This window comes from Cupressus sempervirens, chromosome 5, assembly GCF_028749045.1.
Source record: "Cupressus sempervirens isolate cs-2001-9-10 chromosome 5, ASM2874904v1, whole genome shotgun sequence".
NCBI classification, from domain to species: domain Eukaryota; kingdom Viridiplantae; phylum Streptophyta; class Pinopsida; order Cupressales; family Cupressaceae; genus Cupressus; species Cupressus sempervirens.
In genome coordinates, this window is record NC_143122.1 from 440363549 (window position 1) to 440383997 (window position 20449).

At 34.6% G+C, this 20449-nt stretch overlaps 1 pseudogene; it reads right to left on the reverse strand.

The window, feature by feature from the left end:
• Window positions 1-234: 234 nt before the first annotated feature.
• The window catches only part of LOC149556672 (lysine histidine transporter 1-like), a 148145-nt pseudogene continuing 127930 nt past the window's right edge, over window positions 235-20449 (reverse strand).

Consider the following 20449-nt stretch of genomic DNA (forward strand, 5'->3'; position numbering starts at 1 on the left):
ATCAAGGCATTCTATAAAGGCATTATTTTTGTATTGATCAAATGATTACTTGTATTTTTATTGTCTCTCTCAACTAGGAGAGTACATATGACAACCTTTAGAGGATATAAACCAATTTAAACATAACAAGCAAGGTGAAGGTAAAAGTACAAGAAAAGCATGGCCAATATTTCTAAATAACAATAAAGATTGCTATGATATAATGGAAAGTACCAATAGCTCTTTATATATTATTTATGAATAGAGCTTGTATGTTGATACTTTCCTAATTATTATCCGTAAGCCACCTATAGAAGAATCTATCATTTGTATAACCTCCAAAACTATAAATACCTGCAAAAAGGGAAGTAGGTATGTTTGGAAACCTTATTAATTTCCCTTCATTTGCATGTTTTTTTTCTAAGCTTATGAAAACTTATCAAAGGTGCAACATTGCCTATGCACTAAGTTCTTTATTCATTTAGTTATTAAATGAAAGTTTTCCAAGAAAAATCTAAAAAATGGCAAGAAAATATAAAGCGCAATACCCAATTCACTATCCATGATAAGGTAAACTTTCTTGGCTTGTATATTGCAAGCCACATGATGCATGAAACCTACAATGGAGTAGAATCTAACAAAGAAATTACTAATTGAATACAATCAAAAAATTGGTTATTTTAATAAGAATGAGTAAAAGAAGATTGAGGTTGACTTAAATGAATGAGTTGAATGAAGATGAAGTACAAAATACTTACAAAGTAGCTTGTTGGAAGAACTGTGAACCCTCCAAAGAATCCAAGTAGACTACCAAAGAAAGGAATTGAAATACCAACCAAAAAAGTTGCAATTGAAATTCAATTTTTTTAAAAATATTAGGGCAATATTTATATATGGTTAGAAAGAAACCATAAATGGTAAATTAATACTCTGTATCTAGATTTCAACCTTCTAAAAAACATAATTCCACTTACCAACATAGAGTGAGTGAACAATCAAACACTGAAGTTTAGTTTGGTGACCAATGTTGTTCCCATCATGTCAAATACTGGCATGGCATAGATCTATGATAAAAAATTAACATGTTATTGATGCCAAATTGATATGAAAGTGATTATTTACATGAAACTAATTTTACTAATATTATTATAGATAAATTTAAAGAGGTTTGTTGCATTTAAAATTTAAAACTAAATATTCAAGTTGCAGACTTTCAACTTCTTCAGAATTCACTTTTAATTTTTTTCTAAAAGTCAATAGAAATAAGGAATGGAATGGAGTAGAATATTAGAATTGATTAGGTCAAATGTAATATTGGAGTATTATGAATAAGGGATAATTATCTTCAAAATTATCCCATATTTTAGATTAGCAAATGGACAAAAATAGGGTTGTGTAGAACTCTTATCTCTCCTAATCATCAACCCTTCTTTCTCTATAACTCTCTTTATATTAAAAATTTGTACTCTTTATATATATATAAACTAAATCAACATTTAAGAGAATAGATTTGTCTATCATGTATAATACTTCATAACTTCCAATCACATGGATCACCAACATCAGGTTTGTTGTTGCGATATGGGTTCTCTAACTATCTCTAGAATGTTATCCTCAATAGAGGTTCCATGAGCCCAGTAACAGACTAGTGCTACAATATGGGTTTTCCAACAATCTCTAGGAAGTAATAGAGAGCAACGATGATGTAAGAAATAACTATTCCTTGCTACATTGGAACCTTTGATAGTCTCTCTAGTTTGGATTATATAGTGGCTAGGATCTCTAGCACCACATTGTGCCTAGCATAAGCAAAAGCCATGTCTCCCAAAGAATTAAACACATTAAACATTGTATCTATAGTGGATGATCTTTTTATACTCTAGTCCACATTCACAACTTATCCCTAATAGACTAAGGCTTCCCAAGAATGTCATGGAATCAATAAAGAATTTTCTATGCATTTTTATTAAGCATTCAAAATATTAATCACAAATATTTACCTGAGAGACATTACTATTGCAACCAAGGAAATTCTAGCCACTGAATTGAAATTGGGCAGATGTGTTAGAAAAAAGTGTATTGAACCAAAAATTGCAATTAAGTATGACAATATGATTTCCTTTCAAGTTGTACAAACAAGGTCATGAAACCTCTTCAAAGATCTCCCCCTAGTAACCATATACACAATATCTACTCCCACTTCTACTATCAATTGATGTGGAACAACTATCCATAAACCAAGCTTTTCTCTAAATGCATGTTGTCCTAGTTCATGATATCTATCAAAATATTTTCCTAGAACCATCTCATCCATTTTAGCCATATGCTAGAGCGTGTATAGGGTAATTATCCAAGATAGCGCAAGCACAAAAACTCCTAGATCCCTATAAAATAAACCACACCATTTAGAAATTAAACACTTTGGTAAAATCTAACATATAACATATGAAGTATTAGTTCTTGGCAAAGTCAATCTTCCCAAGACCATTTAGACAATGACTATATATTTAAAAGGATAGCTTGTGAATTCAAAAACTAGTTTACTATTGTTGCATATTTAAACAAAATATGGTTGTACAATTATGTTGCTTATTAATACCATCCCAAGGCTAATACTGCATCGAGCAAGCTGAGGACTCCAACACTGACTATAGCAATAACATTGTGGAATATTGTGTACCACCATTTTGCATTACGAGATGATGTGATTGGAAGCCAATTTCCATAAGCCTTTGCTTCTTTCTTTTTTGCTTCACTAGTTCTATTTAAACCATCTAGTAAGGAACACCAAAACTAGTTAAATTTAGGAATAATGATCTTAATAGTGACGAGTATCTGAACCAAGCAATTTAACAACAAGACTTTTATTCAAGCACTAATCGAATTGAAAAGAAGCTTTCTATTGGTTTTCTAAAGATGGAGGAAAAGAAAGCTCAAAACATTGACTGGTTTTTTAAACTTACATTTTAAGTTCCAAAAGGAACCTTTGAGAAAATGGCATTCTAAATGAGCTCCATCAAAAGAAAAAGTTGCAAGCCCAAGGCTGTTAAATGAAATATGGCTTTACAAGGAATATTCTAGAAGAAAAGATATGAAATAGTTTATTACCAATAGATTGAAACCAAAGTTAAAAAAATTATTTGCAGTACCCTTCACTCCTGCTACCTATTATATGAGATTGAAGAAATTCCTTTTCTAAGGTAGTACTGATTTTTATGTAGATGAGATAGGGATTTTGACTATAATTTGATAATTTCTATTAGTGAAGTGGTAGGTGAAATTATACACAAGTTTTCTTCACCTAAAAGCATTAGTTTGACATTCTCTAAGCAACCATGCAAATAATACTTTCCATGAATCTTGACCCTAAGTAAATAGTTCATAAGAAAGAGAAAAAAAAGTTGTAATTCCAATTGAACTCAAAACAAAATAGATACTTCATCCAAGTATTTAAATAAACTCCAACACATGAATTGCTAAGTGTGAATACTGTTGGCTATTCATGCCATGAAAAGTTGTCCAATTTAATGGAAACACAAATAGGATTTCTCAAAGCAATTTGAAATGGGGGAACTACTTAGACAAACACTCCAATATTAAATTCAATATTGTATCAAAGACAAGCTTACAAATTTTTGAGGTCCCATTACAACCAACATGAACAAACTATAAATGAACTAAACACAATTGTAATATCAGTAAGAAGAAAAGCCCCTTTGAAAATCTCATCCAATTTTCAAAAAGGACAAAACCAATGGTCAAAATTGCTATCAAATGCTCTGTCTACATAAGCTTTAAGAAAACTGAGGCAAATCAGCCACTAATGATTGAGTATCACTTTGAACTCACCCTAAAATTTCAAATTAATTTCAAAAAATCTTTTCTTGGCCCTAAGCTGTGAGGTCAAGATAAGTAGGAGATATTTTCTGGAGTAAGAAAAATGATAGATATTTTTGAAATTTCTGGGAAATCATTTGTTAATTTTATTTTTTATCAATCGCAATAAGTTCTAGTAAATCAATAAAAATTTATTTTCTTCCATAGTAAAGCAAATCTCTACAAATAAATTGAAATTTGAAAGTCAGGCATTTTCTTTTTGTAATTTTTTTCAAAGAAAATTAAGACATTTGTTTTCCCCAACAAATCAAACCACTACACTAAAAATTAAAGACACAAAGTATTTTTCTATATGTAACTAACCAAGAAAAAAACCTCTTCTTAAAGTAATTCCAACAAATAGACATTTTCTTTGCAGTGGAAAATCCAATCTTTCTATATATAAAAATGTATACCATAAGCATATTAATAATAGTAAATTTAACTCAACATAGTAAGCATATACTCTATTTTAAATTAACCACATAACTTCAAAACAACAAAACTTTGAGTTGTAACTAATCAAATAGTTTGATCAAAAATTTAAAAATTACAAGAAAATTATGGCACAATGACAGCAAAAACTTGGTCTACAATGTCATTAGAGATGTTCATCCGCTTGAAATTTGTTGTCTAGCTAGAGCCCTAGAGATTTGGGGTTTGATTCCCACCAGTGAATTTGCAAAAACAATGGTGCTCACTGTCTACCATAGCTTAGCCCAAGGTGGATAAGACAATTTCATCATAAATTGTCCAAATCTTTCATATAAAAGGTACAGGGACTCATCCATCTAAAAGCATAAAAAATAGAGCAATTATAAGGTTTTTTAATGGATTTCAATAAAATTTTCACCATTAACATATGGCCAGGTTGACATAGACATACTTTGACTTTGCATTCAAAATGCTCGCTTAATACTTCATTTTTTTAATATACAAACAAATTATTATTATTATAAGTTCAATAATATTTTTATACATATTAATTTATCTTCAAAAAAATCAAAATAGAGAAGGAACTTCATAGAACATGTCCCAAACAATATTTTCTATCCCTGCAACAATTTGATTCATCACTTATATTGAAGCTAAAATTTCTATACAATGTTGACAATTGAAAAACTTTAAAAATTCCATACTAGGAACACCTTTTGGAGAAGATGCAATGACATGGGGAAAATCAAAATTCATGGCATGAATGTGACAAATTTGTGTAAAATCATTGAATATGTTGATTTGATGCCTCGTCCCAACATCCACCATAGATTTAATGCCCTCAAAGTCATATTTGCAAAGTTATCTGCCATGCAATAATTGATAAAATGAAACTCCATGAGAGGAGAGGAATTTGTGAATTGTGGCGAGGTAGTCAAAGTTAATGGGAGATTTTCTGATAGAGGAACAGATGAGGAAGGTGATTTGGGGAACGGAGAGAGTAGAATAAAATCTAAAATTTGATTATACTTATGCTAGCTAAGTTTGATCCCATTTACATTTAAACAACAACGGAAATATGACTACGAAAGTGAAGATTTTCCAAACATAACCTTGTTCCTAGGTCAAACAATAGAAATAAATTATTTAATAGGTCAACCACCACACTTCGATTAGAAGCTTTGAGTTTATTCCAAAATCATCTTCCTTCTTTTAATGCCACACCACATTTGTACAATTTACTATAGCAACCACATACTCAACCTCAGCTAGGAGATTGAGATATGTAGTTTTGTTTCATACTAATCTAGGTGACCAATCTCTTTCCTAAGAGAAATGCTCTGCCACTTGTACTCTTTTGGTCATGAATATTGCCAACCCAATCAACATCTATGTAGGCTCTTAACTCAAAATTTTCATTTTTCTTGTAGTATAGACCATAATATTTTGTTCCTTTCAGATATCTCATAATTCTCTTAACAACCATTAAATGATTCTCCTTAGGAATTGTAAAAATCTTACAACAATCCCAACAACTAATGCAATATCAGGTCTTATGTGTACTACATATTGCAACTTTCCAATTATAGACTTGTGCAATGTTTGGTTCACTTCAAAAAAATCATTAGTCTATGAAAGTTTGTGTCTTATCACCATAGGAGTGCTAACTAGTTTTGAATCCTTTAAACCAAAAGTTTTCAATATTTCCTTCACATATTTAGATAGAGTGATGTATATACCATATTTCATCTGATATACTTGCAAACCAACCAAGAACTTGATCTCTCCAAACATAGACATCTCAATTTCTTTTTTCATTTCATTTGCAAATGAATTACATAATGCATTTTGACCTCCAAATTATTGAAGTTGATGAAAGATCAACCCCACAACTCCCAAGAATCACTTGCATGAAAACACCTATCACAGAAAGAGAGAAGAAAAAGCTATGGAGGCTGAAATTCCCATGTCCATAGATGAGACATTCTTGATGAGAAAAAAGGAGATTTCAATCATCAAAATTGAATGAATAAAATTACAAAGAGATCAATCCTTACAAAAGGAGATCAAAACCCTAACAGATAAAACCTAGGTTGCATGATAATAATTAATAAAATAATTAATTATTATATGTCTAAAGTTTAGCTTAAGTAAACTAGAGATAATAAGTGACTTAATAATTAAATCAAAATGATTTAATTAATAAGGAAATATCTTTGTACTCTTACACCCCCTCCCTCCCCCCCTTAAGATAAACTTAGGGAGTAGCTAAAAACCTAGAAACTATTGTCGAAAGCAAATTTGGGTCTCGATAACAAGGCTTGATGAGGTACCCAAGAAAAACCAAATATTTACAAATAGGAGAAATAGAGAAAACCACATGGGAAAAACCATACTCCAAAAAGAGATGGAAATAATTTTTTCTAGAAGATAGGAATAAAGGGTTGGTCATGAAGAACACCACTGAAGCATGAAGTTGCAAACACTACAAACTATTGATCTAAAGTGTAATGCCCTACTCAGAGATCCTTGGAAATAAGGATTCAAATCAAGCCAAGATATTATTTTTTACAAGTATGAATGCGCATGATAACATCATACAGGGATCACAAAGATCCCAATGGAAGACTTCACCACAATACCAACAACCAACGAATCTCTAAATGCCACAACCAATAGAGATACACAAAAGAAGTCCACAAAGACCACACACAGGATGAGGACTCGAAGAAACCACCACTCATCAAGGAAACAACATGCAGGAAGATAGATGCAGAATCCTAAAATTTGGCTAAGTCTAGATTTCTAAAGCCCTAGAATTTCCTAGAATCTTTATCTTATCTCGGGGAGGTCTAAAACCTATCTCAAAAGAATCGTCGCATATATTAAAATATATCTTAAGTATAAGGAAATATGCATCAACTTATACTTAAATGATATATTTTAAACCCCTTAGAAAATTTGTTTTGAACTAGGAAGGTGTAAAAATAAAAAGGGTGTCCAAAACCAACTTCTGAACTTCCATCCGACAAGCCTAGATAGCCCTGTTTCTCACGTGAGAAAGTACACTAGTCTCGAGTTTCACATGAGAAAGTGCACCCTGCATGTGAGAAAGTGCATGGCTTCACGCGAAGACTCGCTACGCACACGTGAGGATTTGAATTCTCGTGCAAGGAAGTGTATTCTCTCATGCAAGGAAATACATTCTCGTGTGAGGAACTACCTTTCCACGCGAGAAAACAAATTAGTGCAACAAAAAAATGTAAAAGAAAAGCTTTAAAACAAGGAAACCTCCACACCGAGGAGTACCAGATCCATGCAAATTGAAGAATGAACACTCGAATGCACTAATAGCAAGGAAAGAGGAACATCTATCCATCTAAACCATAACAATAAGGAACATACTAAAATAAACATCGCAATGAACAAAAGCAACATCGTAATGTATATAAATACATCTCAGTAACAAAAAAACCAAACTAAGTACGCAGTTCCTCCCAACCGTCAATAGCATCATAAGACCATCATGGATCCTAGCCATCCCCCGCGCGTAACATCCCAAGCCACTGACCAAATTGTCAGTACTATCATAATAGAGACATCACTACTAAAACATGCAACAATAAGCATAAATAAATCTAACATGCTAGTAGAAAAGCATAAGATAATCCTACAATAGATAAAATCACCTATCACATGCTAAATATCAATAAGCAATAGATATGCTACTACAACAATTCACATCATCTAATCATATGCTAAACATCATAATATGAGAATGCGTCAAATAAACTAACATCATCTAAACATGATATCCAAGCATTTCAATGAAAGCATAAATCACAAGAAAGCATACTCTGGAACCCGAAGTACCAAGTGAAAACATCCAGCAATGATTGCACTAGGAAAAAAGACCATCTATGTACGTCGGTCCCTAGTCGTGGTGAAGGTAGCTATGCCTCCCAACCACATGGAACCCGTAGGTCCACACGCACCATGCTGATGGAGATAATGATCCAACTACAAACACACATAAAGCACAACATCCAAGACTAACACTCAAGCCAGATAGTATGATGGCTGCAACCAAGAACCTAAGACAATGCAAGGAGTACAGGTCCTAGTCAAACACTCAATAAGCTACTAAGTAGGGGCTGACATCATGGAGAGTTTCTTGGCATTGACAAGCCCAAGCTTGGATCGTGCATTTCAACTCCTCAATGGAGGGCCCCATACACACATTTTATTATCTTAAGTTTTATTATCAGTCACACATTTTCTATAATTATCACTTATTTAAAACTTCCTCTGCCAACCCTATGGGACTGAAGTCACTAGGCTGCGAGATAGAAGCCCCCTCCATATGCTACCCTACCCTACCCATGCTCATCCTACGATAAGTGCCCGTGGACATGCATACTCCCATCCCAACCCCAAAGATCATAACTTTTGAGAGTACCACGAAAGATCGGGCCTCGCAAGTCACCCAAAAAATGTATGCACACATACTCGTGTGTGGCGCACCACCATCACAAAGATCAAAACACAAGGACAAGATGAGAAGACAATGCAAAAGAAAACACCCAACTGAAAGCAACACAGGAAGGATGGATTCTACACAAATCTCAAAGCCAATAAAACCATACATGATGAAATCACTCAACTGGCCTCAATCTGAGAGTATGGATTCTACATGAATCCGAATGATGCAATAAGACCAAACATCATGAACTTACTCAACCAGCCTCAATCTGAGAGTATGGATTCTACACAAATCCTAGCGCTCATGAAACAAAAGCAAGGGTCTAAAAGAAATAATAACACCAGGTATAAAATCACTCAACCGAACACAACGTCGAGAGTATGGATGAAACACGCATCCCAATGCAACATAAAAGTGCAATAGTGGTCTAACTAATATCCAAATAGATCATCCAAGTTTACGACCCACATTGTGCTGAGAAAACTCGAGAAGACAAGGTGGCATGCAAAACGAGATAAAAACTCCAAATTTTGGAAAAATTTCAAAATTAAAACCAATTTGACCTTTGGGCACAAAAACCTCAAAAATCCAAAAAATAAATGGAATCGAACACTGTATGCAAAACCAGCCAGCATAACAGTGCAAAATCCTAAACCCTCATCTCGAAAAATAGGAAAATGTTCATACCCGCCCAATCGAGTAGAACTAGCATACATAAACGGAGGGGAACACTAGTTCTCAGCCTCCAAACAAATAGCTACCAAAAATAGAAGCTGAAATGGAGTAGATACAATAAAATGGGAAAGCCATACCTCATAGCCAAAAGGGCAAAACGAGAATCTGAACCAAAAAATAAAACGCTCACAGAAGTGGTTGAAAATTGTAGCGATCCAAGGTTTCTCTGAGCTAGATCCAACGAGCTCAACCTCATGATGATTCCACACCCGTAACTCCCACAACGAACAAAACAGTAAATCCTCATGAAGAGGATTTTGGGTTTTACTCTCCAACTTTCCAATTTGAAAGTGAGAAGTGAGGAATTAAATTCCTTTTTGGATACTTATTCACTTTTCAAGTGAATAATCGATTAGGGCAAATAACTAGTCAACCTAGTTAGACCTTGAATCAACCCAAAAAAAAATAGCCTATTCCTATAAATAGGAATTCATCTATGGAAAAGCTGCCAAAAATTAAAATAAATCAATTTAAAAGCCCAAAACCCAAAAATAGAGAAATTCCTTAACAACTTGCGCAACAATGTGAAACTCTAAATGCACAGACACGCTCATTGTTCTAAATCACAAAATGCAAATGAGTTTAGATTTAATAATCACCGAAAGGTTTAATTTAAACATTGAATTAAGGATACGTCAACCATACAAGGACGACATTGGTAAAATATGAATGGTTGAATCACTAACTCCATGTGCCACTACCAGGGATATAAATCATGCACACTAAACAACACGATCGAGTGCAATTGCATATAATAACGTAGCTAAAGAAATAAATGCATTAAATCACCTAATTTGACCATTTATTTAATTATATTAAAATAATCTATTTACATCACTCACATTCGCATAAAGCATAACAATGCAGGAATGAAGTAAATAACCATAGCATTAAATCCATCACATAACAAAATCAGAGATATGTCCAAATACCAGGTAACCAAATAATCCAACATGGACAATCCATTTAAATTACTTAAGTATTTAATAATGATTGTTTAAACAATATTAATAAGGCACTTAAAACACATAAGTGAACACAGTCATAAACATGACTACCCACTGCTATAGGAACCTAGTCTAGTGTACCATGGTAAAAGTACACAATGCAATCTTTGCACACATCTCAGGGTAATCATGGATCAACCTCGTTATACCACATCGATCCTAGTAAGCACTGGCACAAACCTTAGTGAACCATAAATCAAATCATAATCTCAAAAATCAATCAAAGCATAAACAAAGCAACTGATAAAGAAACATAAATCCAATCATCTCAATGGTGTAGACCACTCATGGTCACAATCATGATCCCATCACAACAAAAGATCAACAAGGTTGCATCCATAAGGATGACTCACAGAAGTCAAATGGGAGAGGCACTACATGAAGAACCTCCATTGTATAGAATATGACTAGGTAGAGAAGAGATTATCAATCAAATATGAAAGGTATCTTTATGGCCTCCAAAAATAGGAAAGAAAGAATGTTTATATAGTAAATGATCTATCTCACTGAAATGCATAGGTATATAGCCATTACAATTGCCTAGTACATAGGATCAAATACTAAATACATAGCTCACTCCATCAAACCAAGAAAGAAAAAGAACCAACATAACCCCCCTATAATACTAAGAGGTAAGACATAAACACTGAAATTGAATGCAATACCTCTTGCAAAAAGAAGAATTGGGAATATTGAAAGTGCAAAAGAAGTATAAACACCTATAATGGAAAATGTCATTAATACATTATGAAGTTAATGTCATGGATGGAACACTCATATGAAAAAGGAAGTTGGTGAATATGGCCAACATGAAAAAACCCCAAGGAACTTTATAATGTAGTGCGAGTAAAAAAAGTACAAAGATGTGCAAGGTCCGAAAATGCAATAGAGTGGCACTTTATCTTAGTGTGTTTGCAAAAATAGTACAAAAGAATTTCAACAAAGATAAAAAGAGACATAAGCCTAATACAATAGATAGTACAACCCATGGAAAATAATCTAAAATAACAAAATTAATCTCCAACCCTGAAATAACCAAGATATCCATCTAAATTCAAAAAAGCAAAAAACTGATTGGGGTGTGCCTAGACCAAAATCTAGAAAATAGAATGTCTCAAGATATGTCTCCAAAAGTGCAAAATATAACCTCTAACTTTCTTTGCATAAACTAAAAACCAAATATAATCAAAAGACCAAATAAACTACACCATCGTGAAAGGCTCAGAATCACTTTTCGATGCTTCTTCTAAATCAAAACACGAAGTCCAGATGAGCAAGTTATGGCCAGAAAACCACATGTAGGTCAAAAGAGTGCTAGAAAGGAAAAATATTTTTTACCACCTCAAGATCCATGCCAAATGCCTCTAGAATCATGCCCACTAGTACTAGAAATTACATTAGGAAATGTGCTAGTTTCATACTAGAATTGTCTCGATTTACATGCCAAAAAAATCTCAATATTCTTGCTAAAAATCACAAAATTGCCGCCTCAATAAATGTGCCAAAAAATTACAATTTAAAAAAAACCTCGATTTGTGTGTCAAAAGTCAAAAAATTGCCACCTCAAGAAATGTGCCAAAAAACTTGATTTTCAAACAAAAAATCTTGATTTGCGTACAAAAAATTAGAAAATTGCCACCTCAGAAAATATTCCAAAATAATTCACCACCTTGGGAAATGTGTCAAAAATTGAAAAATTCCCACCTTGAGGCACATGCCAAAAAAAAAAAAAAATTAATGCCTTCAAAAATGTGCACAATCTGGAAACAATATTATTTTGCCTCAAATTCCAACTATGTCCAAATTTGACAAATTGTATATGAAAATAGGGTTTTTGGGCACTCTTAGCTCAATGATGAGGTTTGTTTGGGCTCAAAATGCACCAAAACATTGTGATCCCCCAGATTTGATACAAAAAAAAAAAAACTTTGAAAAATGAGACCCTTTAAACAAAAAGCACAAATCTAAAAGCCAAGCGAGACTTCTCATAAACAGAACATGGGCATGAAGATCTAGAGCTTTGATTCCATGTTGAAGTTCATGAAAGATCAACCCCACAACTCCCAAGAATTAGTTTCATGCAAACACCTATCACAAAAAGAGAGAAGCAAAAGTTATGGAGGTTGAAATTCCCAGATCCACAGATGAGACATTCTTGATGAGCAAAAAGGAGATTGCTATTATCAAAATTGAATGAATAAAATTACAAAGAGATCAATCCTTATAAATGGAGATCAAAACCCTAATAGGTAAAACCTAGGTTGCATAATAATAATTAATAAAATAATTAATTATTATACGTCTAATGTTTAGCTTAACTAAACTAGATATAATAAGTGACTTAATAATTAAATCAAAATGATTTAATTAACAAGGTAGTATCTTATTACTCTAACACAAATATGATATCTTCAACAAAACTTTCAGCTAGTAAAATACCTTTACCTCCTTCTGTCTTCAACTATAGATTGTTGTTATCATCAATCTTCTCAAAAATAATCTTCACAAGATAATTATGAAGATTTCATACCATGCTCTTGGGGCTTGCTTTAAACCATATAAAGCTTTGGGTAGTCTACATACCATCTTTTTATTGTTTGGATCAACAATTTTTTTAGTTTTTTCTATGTAAACCTCTTCTTCTAGTATACCATTGAAAAATGTTGACTTCACATTGATCTGATAAACTTTGAGACCTTTGTATGCAGAGTAAGAAAGCAAAGTTCTTACTCCTTCCAATCTTGCAACTGGGGAAAATGTTTCTCCATAGTCAAATCCTTTGTCTTGTGCATACCCATTGTAAACTAATCTTGCCTTATTCCTTGTGACTTCACCATTCTCATCTTATTGGTTTCTATACACGCACTTGGTTCCAATCAAATTCTTATTCTCTGGTATGGGTACTAGAGTCCATGTTTTGTTCTTTTCAATCTAATCAATCTTTCATGGCTTTACTCTAGTCTTCATTCTCTAAGGTATATTTTATTGACTTAGGCTCATTCATGCTCAAAAAACACGTATCAATTTTCAACCTATTTCTTGTCATTGGTCTAGCTTCTTTATCTCCAATAATTTTTTTAGTAGGGTGATGTCTTCTAACATACTTTGATAATCTTGGTTCTTCTCTTCTTTCTTCAATGGGTCTGCCAACTTCAAAATCACTACGTACTTCTCTATTAGGTAGATCTACATTGCTTTCATGTATACCTATCTCAAAATTAAAATGTACCTTGGCTTATGTTTGCAACTCAGCTCCTGAATATAACTCGGCATTCATTGTATGTGACTTGACAATCAATGATACTTGCTATTAGTTTAAAACTTGGTTAACAACACCTTCATCAGTAGGCATACCTTCATAAAATATATATAAAGGATTTTTACTATTTAGGTTCCTTCATGGGTTCAACTTCATGTTCCTCTATGTATTCATCAAACTTCACATTTGCACTTTCCATAACTTTGTTAGTGTTAGTATTTTGTTAGAAATATCTTAGAATAATTGAGAGTGGTGAATCAGTTATTCAAGCTCCAAATGTCCTATTCAAACTTTTCATCATCTAAAGTGTTCCTGTCAAATTTTTTCATTCATCCAAGCTTTAACTTTCCTATTTAGCAAGTTACTGTAAATCAACATGCAAGCATAACACATAAAGAATCAACACATAACACAATGATTTATGTGGAAACCCAATTTGGGAAAAACCACTAGTAACATGCTACTCAATTCTCACTCTTCTAAAGTGACGCCTTGTGAAAGGCCTGCCCTATTAAAGGCTACAACACACTGTTAAATGTGACTTGGTTAAAGGATTTAACCACCCTATTAGAAGTGGGCCTGGTTAGAGGACTTTAGAATATTCACTTGGAATGTCACCCTATTAAAGGATTTACAAATGATTGTTAAACCAACCTAATTCCATAGGATTTTCCTTTACCCTAACTGATACAATTGCTAGAAAGTAACAATAAGGGGTTTTGACCTGATTGTAGCATACAACTTAACTTGAACATTTTAGATAACTCTTCAGCTCATAACATTGTCTGGCTTTCAATCTCTACAGCTCTGATAGCTTGCCCTCCTTTCAAGCCTTGAGTCTTAATGCTCAATATACCAGTGCAATCATCTCTATTTGACCGCTTACCGAAGTAGCATCTCTTTTCTTTGTTCTTCCTTCTCCTAGATGTCTTCTCCTTGACACCCTTCAACCACTTCACAATTTTGGCACACTAGCAACTCTTGCTTCTTAGTCTGTGACTCCTTAAATAGAAGTCTAGAATTGCTTCTCCCACTCGATTCTTCCATACTTTAATTTTTGTTTGAATGGATTAGGTAGGATTCATTGAATTTAATCCATATTTTGTTCCTTCTAGAAACATCTTGAAGAATCCTCTTGAATTTTCTCAAAAATAATTTACATAGAATTCTATGCCACTAGCTCATCATCCTTATCCTCCAACTAATTCACAAAATTCTAGGTAGCAACTTTGTTGGCTTAGATTTGGTGAATGTTCAACTTTTAAAATAATGTAGCAACTCGACACTATTTAAATTTGTGTGCTCAGCACATACTGTGTTACTTAGCATCAACTATGTTTTACTGATGCTCAACACCTACTATGGATTCACTCGACATCCACTAAGTTTTGTTGTTTTCTCAGCTCCTTCTTTATCGCTCGACACTTAAACTAACTCAGCACTTGAAGTTCACTAGGCACTTGAAGTTCACTTGGCACACACTATATTTTTCATTTTCTTGGTTCCAACTAAAAATTTTCTTGGCTTGAACTAGCTTGCTCGACACTTACTAATGAACTTAGTTCAAGCTCTGCAATCAACCTTGTTCCAACTTACACTTCTAGTGTTTCTAAGTGTGGCCAACCTCTGTATCTTTGAGTATGTTATCACTACATCATTTAACCATTGTCTTAGCTGATCCTTGTACTTCATTACAATATCATAACTCAACATTTCCTTTAGGTGCTCTTGTTACATCTTGTTGATTAAATCCTCTTCATCAATCAACTAATTGATAGTACTTGGATCTTATAAGCAATTGTCATTCCTACAAATTGCAAGTTTGACATCAATGACAAAACAATGATTGAAAACATTATTTATCAACCAACTTTCTTCTTTGCAACAATCTCCCTCTTTGGCATTGATGGCAAACCAAACTGATCTACCATCAGACCAAACTATTTAACCAAGTTCTCAAAATGCTAACAAGATTAGAATAGTAAATCAAATGCCAAAAAGAAATATGTGTTACCATCAGTTTTCACTTCTCCCTCTATGATTTGTTATCCTAATTACTTTGCTTCTACTTCTCCCTCTTATCTATTGTATCATACTTTGTTGTTAATCAATTCTACTAACTTCTCCATCTTTCTCTAGATTTGACAATCTCCCTCTTTCTCTAGATTTGATCAGTTTGTTGACAATAATCTCCCTCTTTGACAACAATGCCAAAAACACATTACTTCAGCATCTTATCATGCAAGTGTAGCATTTGCAGATTCTTTCAATTTCTCCCTCTATCACCTTACTTGTGACTATTTTGAAACTTTAGCACTTTTGATTACTTTAGGAAAAAATCCTAAAGTAAGTATCCTCTACATCAATGTGTAAGATTTCAATAATTAACTTATTTAATGTAGGTCAATCCTTGTTGTTGCTTCAAGGGGCCTTAGCTAGGGGTATCACCCCTAACTTACTTCTAAGATACTCTAAGGCATCTTTAGGTAGTGCTTTTCTGAAGATGTCAGCAATCTATTCCTTTGAGCTAACATATTCCATCTTCACTTGCTTATCTTCCACCAGTTCTCTTACATAGTGATACTTAATTGCAATGTGCTTGGTTTTGGCATGCATTATAGGGTTCTTTGATATGTTTTTGATTAGATAAATATGTTTTACAGGGATCCTAAAACTCAATAGTTAAAACATATAAGGCTGATAATAAGCGTGAAAGCCCAGCCAAAAAAGTATAAGTTCAGAGGCTGATAATAAGCATAAAGCTCAGCCAAAAAGTAGAGTTCTAAGAAAAGACTAGGAAAAAAGACAAGTAAAACCATGGCCTAAATCTAGACCAAAAGCCAAAAGACAAAGAAAAATAAAAGAGCAAGTGAGAGTTATTCCTCGCTCTTTTGCTCTAGCTCTTGCATAACTTGAGCAGCCTCAAAGGCCAGTTGGTTCTCCTCCTCTTCTAGCTGTTGCGCCCTTTGGTCCCCTTGGTCCTGATTAGGAATGGTGTTATCCTTAGTGAAGTCATCTTCCCTTCTGGCTTCATCCCTATCTTTTCCATCCTCATCATCCTACATTTCTTTGTCTTTGATCCAGCTCGTAAGAGAGATGATGTTGTTGTTAATGGAGCTTAACAAAGAGAACATTTGATTTGCAAGGTTGTGATTGTAGTTCTCCAGGTTGTGTATCCTTCTTTCTGCCAAACTATTCTTGTCAACCAAATTCATCCTCCTGTTAGCATCCATCCCTTTCCTTGTTGCCTCAATATGTCTCACTTGTTCTTTGACCTCCTCTAGCTCATGGAAAAGCCATTTGACTGATCTTAAATTTCCAATCATACTATTATGAGCATTTTTCAAGAGGTTCATCCCTATCTTGCTAGCTCTGTCCAAAATAGCCAATATCACTGGGTCAATGAGTTCTTCTAGCCTCTATTCCTCTTGATTTTCCATGAGGATTTGGGGATTCATGGCCTCCCTAAAGATGCCCATCTTTGAAGTCTTGACATTGAAATTTATCCAAGATTTCCTTCTATCATCAACTTGCACTACCCCTTTTGCATACCCTACATTATCCTCTTTCTTTTCCTCAGGTTGGGCTTGGAGGTGGACAGGAGATAGGGGCAGCACAGATGCCTCCTCAAACTGAGAGCGCACATCCTCCAAAATCTCCCCCTTGCATTTCTTCCTTCCACTTGCATCCTTAATTTCCTCCTGCATCTCCTTAACCACCTCCTCAGACTCTAGCTCCCCCTCATCATCACTGACTCCCTCCTCATTCTTCTTAGGAGGCTTCTGCCTAAGATCCCTAGGGCTTTTTCTACTAGGGGTTATGGGGGAGGGTGATTTTTTAGCTTGGTGAGTCGCTAATTTCCTCGAAGAAGAGATCCCTCCTTCCTCAGAGCTGAGGCTCTGAATTTCATCTGAGTTAGAGGAGTAACTAGAGCTACCAGACTCCACCTGCTCTGCCTGAGAGGGAGTGATTATTATAGCCTGAGGCTTAAAGTGTTCATGGATAAGCAGTAGTAGCCCCTCATGCAGAATTGGGTTTGCGGTGGGCTTCTTTTTGAAGCTACCCACCACCTTGCTCATCGAGGTTAACATATAATATGGAAAGGAAATATTTTCATAATGTCAAAAATGATTCAATATAACAAAGTGGTGGGTGCGAGCTCTATCAAACGTAGGGTCTAACATGATGTGCTCAATAAAAGCTCTCAGAACATACCTCCACCGCTTCTTCATGGAGTCGGGGACATAGTAGGTGTCAATCTTTCTCAGCACCTTCAGTTCCTTCTCACTCTCCACAAAGTCCCTAATTTCATTGGCCGAGAGTTTCTTATCCCTAAAGAATTTAAAACCCTCGATTGGGATTTCGATGATAGTCGCAATCACCTCCTCTGTTATCTAGAAGTAGACCCCGTTCACCTTCACCCTACCATCCTTCCAGGACCCCACCATGTTTTTGGTCACCTCTTGGTCGAAACCATGTAGCTTCATGATATAATTGGTTACCCCACCCTCTACTATCTTTTTCCACACCTTCTCCCTACTTCTCCATTTCTCAAAATCTCCCAATGGCTCCTTTTTGCACCTTTCGCCTACCATTTTTGTACACTGCCCACCCTCTTTACTCATGTGCTCCTCACTCTGTGATTGAAAGGGACCACTGAGAGTTAGCAATAACTAGAGAAAAATAGCCCTATTATTGTTCCTAAGGCGAGTGCGAAAAACAACCCACAAAGAGTGTCGATTAATCAATAATGAATTACTGCAATTACAATTTCCCATGCTTCCATATTGAAAAGTACCCTTATTACTTAAAACCTTCATAATCATAATTATGGCTTTATTTTCTCTGTACTTCCTTGGATCTTGTCCAAGTCGATCAAAATTTTTACATCTGTCAGCAAACAAATTTTGAGAAGCCAAGTCATTTTTGGTCTGTGCCGACCCTAATGTTCACAAACCTGTCGACAGCCATGTTTGATTCTTGGAAAATATGAGTGACGTGGATTCTATTAAATTTGGTGAGGGTCTCACGAGTCTCATCAATTAGATTTTCAATCATCCACGATGGATGTGAGTTGTCAATAATGCACTTTATAATGTTATTTGAATCCCCTTCGAGCCATAAATTGGTGACACCAATTTCAAAAGCCAATTTTACAACATTGCACGTGGCATTCGCTTCTGCAAAATGATTGGTTTGGAATCCCAACGGGAGAGAGAAAGCCACAATATTATCTCCATTTTCATTCCTTATCATGCCTCCACTACCCGAGGAGCCAGGGTTTCCCTTGGAGGCTCCGTTGAAGTTGACTTTGTGCTAACCTTCAGGAGGAAGGAACCACTTGGCTTCCTGTCTTTTCCTCAAACTGTCTTTAACCTTCTCATTGATCCTACTTCCTATCTCAAATTCTCCCCCCTTCCTCATAGAAAATTTTTCCTTTATGTTACTGAAAATCTTTCTCACAACAACTAAAGCCAGCTCCTCCCTGTCTCTGAAAATTCTATTGTTTCTCTCCTTCCATATGCTCCAACAAAAATGGGGCAGGATCTAGGAGCTAATTTCCTTCAAGATAGACCCATTGAACAAGCCATGCCATTGACAGAAAAACTCCAGGAGGTTAGAAGGATAACACCAGCTGTGGCCTAAGTCCTGGGTGAGGATGCCCCATGCTGTCTTGGAGAAAGAATAGTGAATGAACATATGATTTCCTAGGTTCTTTGATATGTTGATAGCAATTGTATTATCAAAATAAAGTATCACAGGCTCATTTACCTCTTCCTTCATACCTTGCAAGAGATGTTTGATCCATACAATATTAGTGCAATTGATAGTAGTAGCAACATATTCAGCTTGTACTGTGGACTTTGAGGTACAACTTTACTTTTTACTAGTCCAAATACCCAATCTTCTACCTAAGAAAAGTGCTCCTCCACTAGTGATTTTTTTATCATCAATTTTACCTCCCCAATCTACATCAGTGTAGGCTCTTTGTTCAAACTATTCATTCCTCTTGTAGTACAAACCAAAGTCATCAGTTCCTTTTAGCTACCTCAGTATTCTCTTTACTGCCATCATTTGATTTTCTCTTGGATTTGCAAAAAAATTTACCACTATTCCAACTGCTAATGCAATATCAGGTCTACTATGTACAACATATTGCAACTTTCCAATCATTGATCTATACATTGTCTGATTCACTTCTACTAACTCATCATTCTTGGATAACTTATGACCAGTTACCATTGGTGTGCTAACTAGTTTTGAGTTTTCTAATCCAAATGTCTTGAGTATCTCCTTGATGTATTTGGATTGGGTCACAAATATTCCATACTTCAATTGATGTACTTGCAATCTAACAAAGAATTTGATTTCTCCAAACATTGACATCTCAAACTCATGCTTTATTTTATCAGCAAAATCTTTGCAAAGAACATCTTTTCCTCCAAATATTATATCATCAACAAACATTTCAGATATCAAGATATCTTTAACATTTTTTGCCTTGATATACAAGTTGTTGTCATTTGTTCTTTTGAATCCTATCTTCACAAGATATTTGTGCAGTCTCTCATACCATGCTCTAGGTGCTTGCTTTAGACCATAGAGTGCCTTGTGTAGTTTACAAATCATATCCTTGTTGTTGTCATCAACAAATCCCTCAGGTTGTTCTATGTA